The sequence below is a fragment of the Nicotiana tomentosiformis genome, chromosome 7, assembly GCF_000390325.3.
Source record: "Nicotiana tomentosiformis chromosome 7, ASM39032v3, whole genome shotgun sequence".
NCBI lineage: Eukaryota > Viridiplantae > Streptophyta > Magnoliopsida > Solanales > Solanaceae > Nicotiana > Nicotiana tomentosiformis.
The window spans coordinates 105,159,035-105,167,825 of record NC_090818.1 but is presented as its reverse complement, the minus strand read 5'-3'; the positions used below and the strand labels follow the sequence as shown (position 1 = coordinate 105,167,825).

Below are 8,791 nucleotides of genomic sequence, written 5' to 3'. Positions count from 1 at the left end.
GCACGGGATGCTGAGGAAGCAACTATTAGAGAGGCACAAATTATCTATGAAGAAGAGAGGGGTTGGAGAATTGCTCAAAATCAACCCTTGGCTGCAGACCAGTTCGAAAATATAGCTCCCATGCCTGGGAGATCACTGGGAGATTATGTTATACTGATCTACAATAAAGGATTATCAAGTGTTATACCACCTCCAATTGCATCTAACAGTTTCGAATTGAAGCAAGGGTTGTTTCAACTCTTCCGAATTGTTGTGTCTTCAGAGGCAAGATGAACAAGGATCCAAATAAACATCTATTGGACTTCGAGGAGATTATGAACATCTTTCAATACAATGGTGTGTCACAAGATGCAATGTACTTAAGGGCATTCCCCTTCACACTCAAAAATGACGCAAAATAGTGGCTTCGAAGCTTACTCATGGGATCGATTAGAATATGGGAGGAGATGACTAGAAAATTCCTTGATAAATATTTCTCCTCAGCTAAAACGGGCAAGGTTAGAAGAGAAATCTATAACGTCTTCCAGAAAGATACTGAAATTGTTTTTGAAGCATGTTAGAGGTTTAAGGAGATAGTTAGAAAGTGTCAACATAGTGGAATTGAACTCTGGATGCAACTCCAAGACTTTTGGGATGGATTGACACCAGCCTGACGTAGAACATTGAGTAATGCATCGGGAGGCCTGCTGATGAAGAAGACTCCAGAGGAGATAGTTACAATTCTTGATGAGTTGTCTGAAGATGCAAATCAGTGGCCCTCTGAGAGTGCTTAAAGAAGAAGATCAACTGGTGTTCACCAAGTTGATGCTAATACATCTGTGCAGGTACAACTTGATGATATGGATAAAGAAATAAGGAAGCTTACCTTGGCTACAATACAAAGTGAGAATCGTGCAGCTTGTGATATATGTGGAAGAGGACACCCTAATCATGAGTTTCAAGCCTCAATTGAGGAAGTAAATACCATGGGGAATTACAACTTTAATGCAATGGGTCAAAAGCTCCCCTGCTTTTCATGGAGTTCACCTGGGGGTACTGCAAATGCATGGCAACAAAACAACCCCAGATTTCAGGGACAAGGAGCTCCGAGCTTTATGAATCAGCCGAGGCTGTAGTTTCAGCCTCAACAGCCCAACCAACATGGTCTAGAAGATCTAATGAAGGCCTTCATTATCAAGACAGATACGAGGTTGGACTCCCATGGAGCAGCTATCAAAGAACTGGGCACACCTTTTCGAAAACCTGGAGAGACTGTCGCGCCCCATTTTCTTGCGAAAGCGGGCCTCGACGTGTGACAACTCTTTTAAAAAGGAGGTATTAAAAGAGAAGAGTCGCCACCTAATGATTTTTAAGGTGCGTTAGGGCAACTATTTATAAATAAATCTGTTTGACTAGTCCATGAAACCAAATATCAGGTAAGGGCTCAAATTACCTCAAAGAGAAGGCGTTAGGCACTCTTCGAGGTCCACACTGTGGGTCCCAACCGAATTTTAAGCTATGTGGATTATGTCATTAGGCTAGGTGATCGAATAAACAAAGGAAAATATAGAAGCTGAAGCGTCTTATCATAACACATGAGAATCGATACAAATCTTTAATGATTACAAGGAAACAACTACATTGGTGTATGTTAGGTTACTAAGTGTAAATAAAAAGTATATAAAGAAAGGGGAGTGCTAAGTTTTTTTAGCCTAAAGGATCACCCCGTGCAACATAAATAATACTTCGCAATTCCCTTAGGGTAGGGGGTTGCTCATATTATTCAGCGGGCACAGACTATCATCTCCTACTACCCAATTATTATGTTGAAGTTGTTACTTAAAGGCGCTCTAATTCAATTCTAAATCATACCCTATGCGTGCGCTACCTGTCCCATGCCTACGGTCCAGGAGGCTTTGGACCTACTATTAGGTAGCTCTAAACTTTACTTAGGTTGCTCAAGATGATAAAACTAGGTGACATTCGAAACAGATAGGACTGCACACAATAGCAATGAAAGGCTCAAGTTAACCTCCACACATAAGCACAAAAGCACGCGATCAGATTTCATGTTATGCAATAGACAATTTCAGGATTAATACATGTTTGAATCGTTATATCCTATATGCATGGTTCCTATGTGATTCTGATTTCTGGTATTATACATGCAGTGCTGTAGCTTTTAAGCAGATTAAAGCGTTACAAGTCCTATAGGTATGATTTCTAATTGTTTGCGCAATAAGGTAGGAAAAAGATCCCATAACTCCCAATTACCAGCGCTAATTTTGTGGACAGTGTCCTATAGGAAGGATTTCTAATAATCGCATAGTGAGGCAGTAAAGTCACTTGAAAACAAAGGATTAAGAGCGTCGATAAACATCCTATAGGAAGGATTTCTAACAATTGACAATTAGACTTGATTTTATAACGCTTTTATCCCTATAGGCATGTCATCTAAGTGAGGCAGTACAAAAGTAACATAAAGCAGTTGATCATTTATTTTACCTTATAGTCATGATATCTAGATTAGCAAAGGCATTGTGTTATTGTATCCTATAGGCATGCTTATCTAAGGCGTTGAGCAGTAGACATGGAAACAAGTGTAGCAACACATTATGACAAGTTTAGTGAAGTGTGTGTGATTCCTATAGGCATGACTTCTACTAGTGTGTAGAAATGGAGCATGTCAAACAAATAGCAAACGAGGCATGTAGACCATATAGGCATGTTTTCTACCCATTTTATGCAAAAAATAGAATATACCCATTTCCCTAATTTCACTAACTCCCCAATTTTTTGTTTACAAATTATTGCAGGACCAGATAATGAGTACAAGCACAAATATTACACAAAGAACCATATGCGAGCCTAATAATAGGCCCAAACGAAAGTAACCTAGCACTGTCTGGGCCTTCAACATCCTCACTCTCCATACAACCAACAGGCCCAAACCCTAAACTTAGCAGAACAATAGAGTATACCTGAATCCGGCACCCAGGTCCAACAGTATATATGTCCCAATACCAGGCGTAAGATGCATGACTTACTTAACCATGCAAGTAACAACTATTCGAGGAAGTAATAAAGCAACTCTGAAGGCCATACACGTAGTTCTTAAAGATGTAACTAACAACAGTTCTAACCAAGGTATATAGACAAGATCACATGAAGTTTTGGAAAATAAAAAGGTATACATAAGGTGGGATCATACTAGGTTTTAAAGCAACTTGATTGAACATCATAAACTAGCAAACTATTTCAAATAGAGTTTCAAAGAAAAGCATAGTCCAGAATTAGCCTAAAAGTCTTCAGATAATTAATATGAGAATCTAGTAAAGTCATAGACAGGAACAAGTGGATGGCAGTTTTTACATGAAAGTTCTCACATGAGAGCCTAATGAAGGTATGATCACAAACAACATGTAAATAGGCTAATGGGCATAGTCTACAATGGTTGACAAGCAATCACTTAGTTGAACATGGGAAACTTAACATGCTGAGCATCAATCATAACACAAAAGTTCATAAACATTACCATAACCCATAGTAGGTGAAATATGTCAACTCTAGATTAACATGATAGGCAGGCATCAGGACTTATACTAGTTAACTACATATAGAATAGGGGCCTATATATTGAAGTAATAGGAAATATTTGAAGAGCACATAATTGAACAAGTCAAAAGAGCACACATTAACATTCAGACATACACAAACACACTAGGCTAAGCAGGCTTAAGATAGTCAGAAGTCATGGGCATATACCAAAGCTTAGAGCTTTAGGCAGGTTTTGATGCTAAGAAACACAGGGCTATAGGATAACTTCGAAGCAAAGAGGGCCACAAATAGAGACGACATAGTAGAATATTGGTCCACCAAAGCTTAAGTGACATAGATATACAGAGCATGAACACAAGCAAAAGAGAATAAAATCGCGAGAGTCAAAGGTACTTACTAGTTACAAATTAACGAACAAACAAATGAGAAGAACAATTTGCAGCAACAATTCAATTATCAGTAGAAAAGAGCAGCAGAATCCCAAAATCCCAGTGCGTCAAAGTTCCCAAGGGTTTCAAGTAAACCCCGTGCAGTGCTCGCACTGAGAAAAGAACATAGTCGAATTCTAATGGCCTTGGCTTTCAGCCGTCCAAGGTCTCAAGTTTAGAATAATAGAATAAGTGAGAGTGAAAGAGTATTTGTAGTGATTTAATGATAGTCACTGAGACCTAGAAGGGGAACATTGAAGGGGATTATATAGTAGTAGAAATTGAACGAACAAACAAGGAAATATAATCAATCAAATACAAGTAAGGAAAACAAATATAACATGCAATCAATGATAGAACCAGTAAAAGAAGAATCGAAACCCAAACCCTAGTTGGAATCGAATTCAGGGCGAATCGTTCACAAGTCCCAATCACGACGGAATCAACGAAGATATAATAGATACAAGAGAGATTTTTCACTTCTCTAGTGTATAGAACCACAAAAGCACCCAGAAACATAGAATCAAAGCCAACTCTGTGAGGATCAAACTTGCCATAAGTATAATGGTAGCGAAAGTTACCATAAATGAATGATAATAACAGAAAAGGTAAGTAGAATCTGCGTAGGAACGCGTATGAGGAAGGGCGATGATGATCTTTTAGGTCAGTTATGGTTTGGCCTCTGAGGGAGAAGAGAGCAGGTGAGGGCGGCTGTGGAGAGATAAGTGATCTCTAGGGTTTGGTCATGGGGATATAAGGAGAATGAGGGTATTTATTATGGGCCGTTGATCATTTAAGATCAACGGCCAAGATCGAATAGGAAACTGGGTGGGTCAAATAAACGGATCCCCGACCGGGTCAAATTAGAGGGTCGTTTGGCTTGGGCTCTGTGAATTGGGCCATGGATTTGGGGTGTTTGGGCCATTAATATGGTCCGAAAATTGGCATAACTCGGGCTATATTTTAAATACAAGAAATTAAGGAAAAATAATTTAATAAGATAGTTAAGTAAAATATAAAAAATATTATTTATGCAACTTAATATGTTAAAATAATAGATGAAGGTTATAAAAAGATGAATAATTATTTTGACCTTGAATAAAATGACAAAATGCAATTAATTGTAAAGTATAGGCTATTTTTGCAAAACATGTGTAAATAGCTCAAAAATACAAAAAAAGGAATTATAAGAAATGACGTAAATTGTTATAAAACATGCATGTGGGTATAAATAATAAAGTTTTATGATTAAATCATCCCAAAATAATTTGAAGGAATATTTAATAAATATTTAAATAATTAAATGTGAGAAAATCAATTTTAAGCTTTAAAATAATTATAGAAAATTCCTATATGAATCCTGTAAATAAGGTAATAATGCAATAAATAATATTTTGAAAGTATACATGACATTTATAAAAACATGAGGACAATTGGGTACATCTGCCCCTCTTTACCCAGAAATGATGAAAGAGTTATCGGGTAAAGAAAATGATGACCAATTTTGTCCGAAGTGAGTGAGAAATGATGTGTTTTGAAAAATTGGGGGCTGAACCCTGGTTCTTGAGTTGCCTACATATCCCTAATGTTACGGAAATCAGTCGATGTGTAGTTCTGGATCCAACAGCGAACGAAACCGATGGAATTGTTATAAAAGTAGTCGCATGTTTCGTAAAAGACCTTTTGGATGCGATTTTTTTGTGATCAATGGATGATTTTAGATGGAGCTATGAATGCGAATTTAATTGTTGCGGATGTATAAGGCAGATATTTGAATGGTTATAGAACAAACGGTAGTCAATTGCTGATTATCGATTACGTTTAAGGTGATTAAAGGATGTGAACGTTGTGAACGGAAACCAGAGCGAGAATTGCTCTTATTTGTAGAATGGTTACCTCCCGAGTTATCTGCAAAACTTAAAACACGATGCATGTGAATATATATGGGTTATTGCGAAAATTTAAACATGATAGAAATTCCCTTCGGACTGTGAGAGTTGTCTTTTTAGGCGATGAGGATGATGTCCTTAGACTATGACGTCCTTGGCCATGAAGCGCATGATAAGGGATTTGAAGGCCATGAAATGGTGTCCTCGGGCCATGAGGATGGTGCCTCTGGACTATGATGCCTTTGAATAATGATATGCAATTTAGAGAGATCCTCAGGCCATGGCATGGTGTCTTTAGGCTATGAGGATGGTGCCTTCGGACTATGACGCCTCCGGACAATGTGGCGATGTTTCAGCCCATGAAATTCAAGTATGTGGTAATATCAATAATTTGATGGAGAATACAGGTGATGCTTCGCCACATGCAAGAATGAAGAGAAGTCGTGCTTAACCTTGTGTGAGATGGGGGCAGTGCTTAGCCCTATGCAGATAATGGGGGAAATGATTAACCTTATGTGAATGAAGGCAGTGTTTACCCTTATGCAATGATGGAGGCAGTGCTTAGCCACATGCAAAGAATGGAGACAATGCTTGGCCTCATGCAAGGGAAGGCACTGGTTAGCCTTATGCAATAATGAGGGCAATGCTTAGCCCTATGCAATGATGGAGGCAGTGCTTAGCCTTATGCAGAGAAAGGCGGTGCTTAGCCTTATGCAATGATGGAGGTAGTACTTAGCCTCATGCAATGATGGAGGGAGTGCTTAGCCTCATACAAAGAAAGGCGGTGCTTAGACTTATGCAATGATGGAGGCAGTGCTTAGCCTCATACAAAGAATGGAGACAATGCTTAATCTCGTACAAGGGAAGGTGGTGCTTAGCCTTATCCAATGATGGAGGCAGTTCTTAGCCTCATACAAAGAATGGATACAATGCTTAGTCTCATGCAAGGAAAGGCAGTGTTTAGCCTTATGCAATGATAGAGGCAATGCTTAGCCTCATGCAAAGGATGGAGACAATGCTTAGTCTCGTGAAAGGGAAAGCAGTGCTTAACCTTATGCAATGATGGAGGCAGTGCTTAGCCTCTTGCAAAGAATGTAGACAATGCTTAGTCTCATGCAAGGGGAGGTAGTGCTTAGCCTTATGCAATGATGAGGGCAGTGTTTATCTCTATGCAGGAAGAGTAACGATTAAATGTGAGAGGGAAAATTATTCTTAGCTTGACGCGTTTGTGCTAGGCGACGTCTGTTGGTGTGAAGATAGTGATCTTACTGTATGCATATATTTACGGATGTGCTTGTTATGTTCATTGTGCCTGCATCCAAAGGAAAATCATGAGTTGTGGGGAAAAGGTTGTTTCGTGCCTTCGATTCTTAGTTTTGTCTTGAGATCTTGTTTGAGTCACCCTGGGTATCATCTGGCTACTACAGAAAATGAAAATTTCGAAAAATATGCATTTGTGATAAGTCGCTTATATAAAAATGCAGTTTGTTCAAAATGTGTGATGATGCAAATAATGTGTGAATCAGAGACTGTGACATGTTGAGACATTGCAACCTCCTCAACTCGGAATTTTGAGGGCCCCCCCCCCCCCCAAAAAAAATTGTTTTTGCCCCTGTTTAATGCCTATTTCTAGCAATACTCTTCTTGGTGATCCTTGACATAATGAGATCTGACTACTAAAAATCTTGCCCCAGTTTCTAACCATAGAGGGGAAGGAAGATTTTATTATGATGTGAACAAACCCACAGGGCTGCCTACATATCCCCTCTTAAACGGGAATCAGGTCAAGCGTAGTTAAGGTTACATCAAATAGAAAATGCAAACATAGACTTATACATAGTATCTCTTGACTGCGTCCGAATTGATAGGTTTTGGCCAAATTTATCCATCCATATCTACAAGTATAAGGGCTCCTCCTGTTAGTACTCGGGGAACCATATAAGGGCCTTGACAGTTGGGTGAGAACTTCCCTTTTGCTTCATCCTGATGTGGGAAGATTCGTTTCAGCACCAATTGCACTGGTGTGAATTTCCTTGACTTAAACTTTTTATTAAAATATCTTGCCATTCTGTTCTGGTAGAGTTGACTATGACATACTGCGTTCATTCTTTTACCATCAATGATATCTAGTTGTTCATACCGGTTACGTACCTATTCTGCGTAGCTTTTCGTTCCATTGCTTGTAGTTGTCCACCATTTTCCTTAATATCTTCTTGATATTCTTGTTGGCGGCCTCCGCGGCTCCATTCATTTGTGACCTGTATGATGTAGATTTCCGATGCTTGATCATGAATGTTTCACACATAGCTTTCATTAGGTCACTGTTAAGATTGGAGGCATTGTCTGTAATGATTGACTCAGTTATTCCAAATCGACAAACAATGCGGTCCCGAACAAAATCTGCTATGACCTTCTTAGTTACAGCCTTATAGGATGCGAATTCAACCCATTTTGTGAAGTAGTCTATAGCCACCAAAATGAACCTATGTTCATTTGAAGAAGCAGATTCGATTGATCCGATGACATCCATGCCCCAAGCAAAGAAAGGCCAGGGCAAACGCGTTGCATTGAGTTCGTTGGGTAGTAATCATATCATATCAGCATGTATCTGGCATTGGTGACACTTTTGAACATATTTGATGCAGTCTATTTCTATCGTCATTGTCACACCCTGACCTCGGGGAGCGTGACTGACGCTCAATAGAGTTACCCCGGTTGAGCAAGCCTGCACAATGCCGACTACCCAACTCACCCATGAATAAAGTGCAGGATAGATTTCATTAATTAGAAAGTAAGAGGTCATGTGAATAACACCAATTCATTTCCATTAGTTACGTCATTAACAAGTCTCCAAAACAGCACATTGTACAATCATAGTTAAAGTGGAACAGATGATACGATTACAACATTTTTAATTTAACCTTCCCAAAATAGATA

General features: G+C 39.0%; 1 non-coding gene across 1 annotated transcript; it reads right to left on the bottom strand.

The window, feature by feature from the left end:
• Positions 1 to 494: 494 nt before the first annotated feature.
• LOC117279699 (small nucleolar RNA R71) lies at positions 495 to 601 on the bottom strand. Its single transcript, XR_004510108.1, has one exon. It is a non-coding gene; the product is annotated as a small nucleolar RNA R71 (small nucleolar RNA).
• Between the last annotated feature and the right edge of the window lie 8,190 nt (positions 602 to 8,791).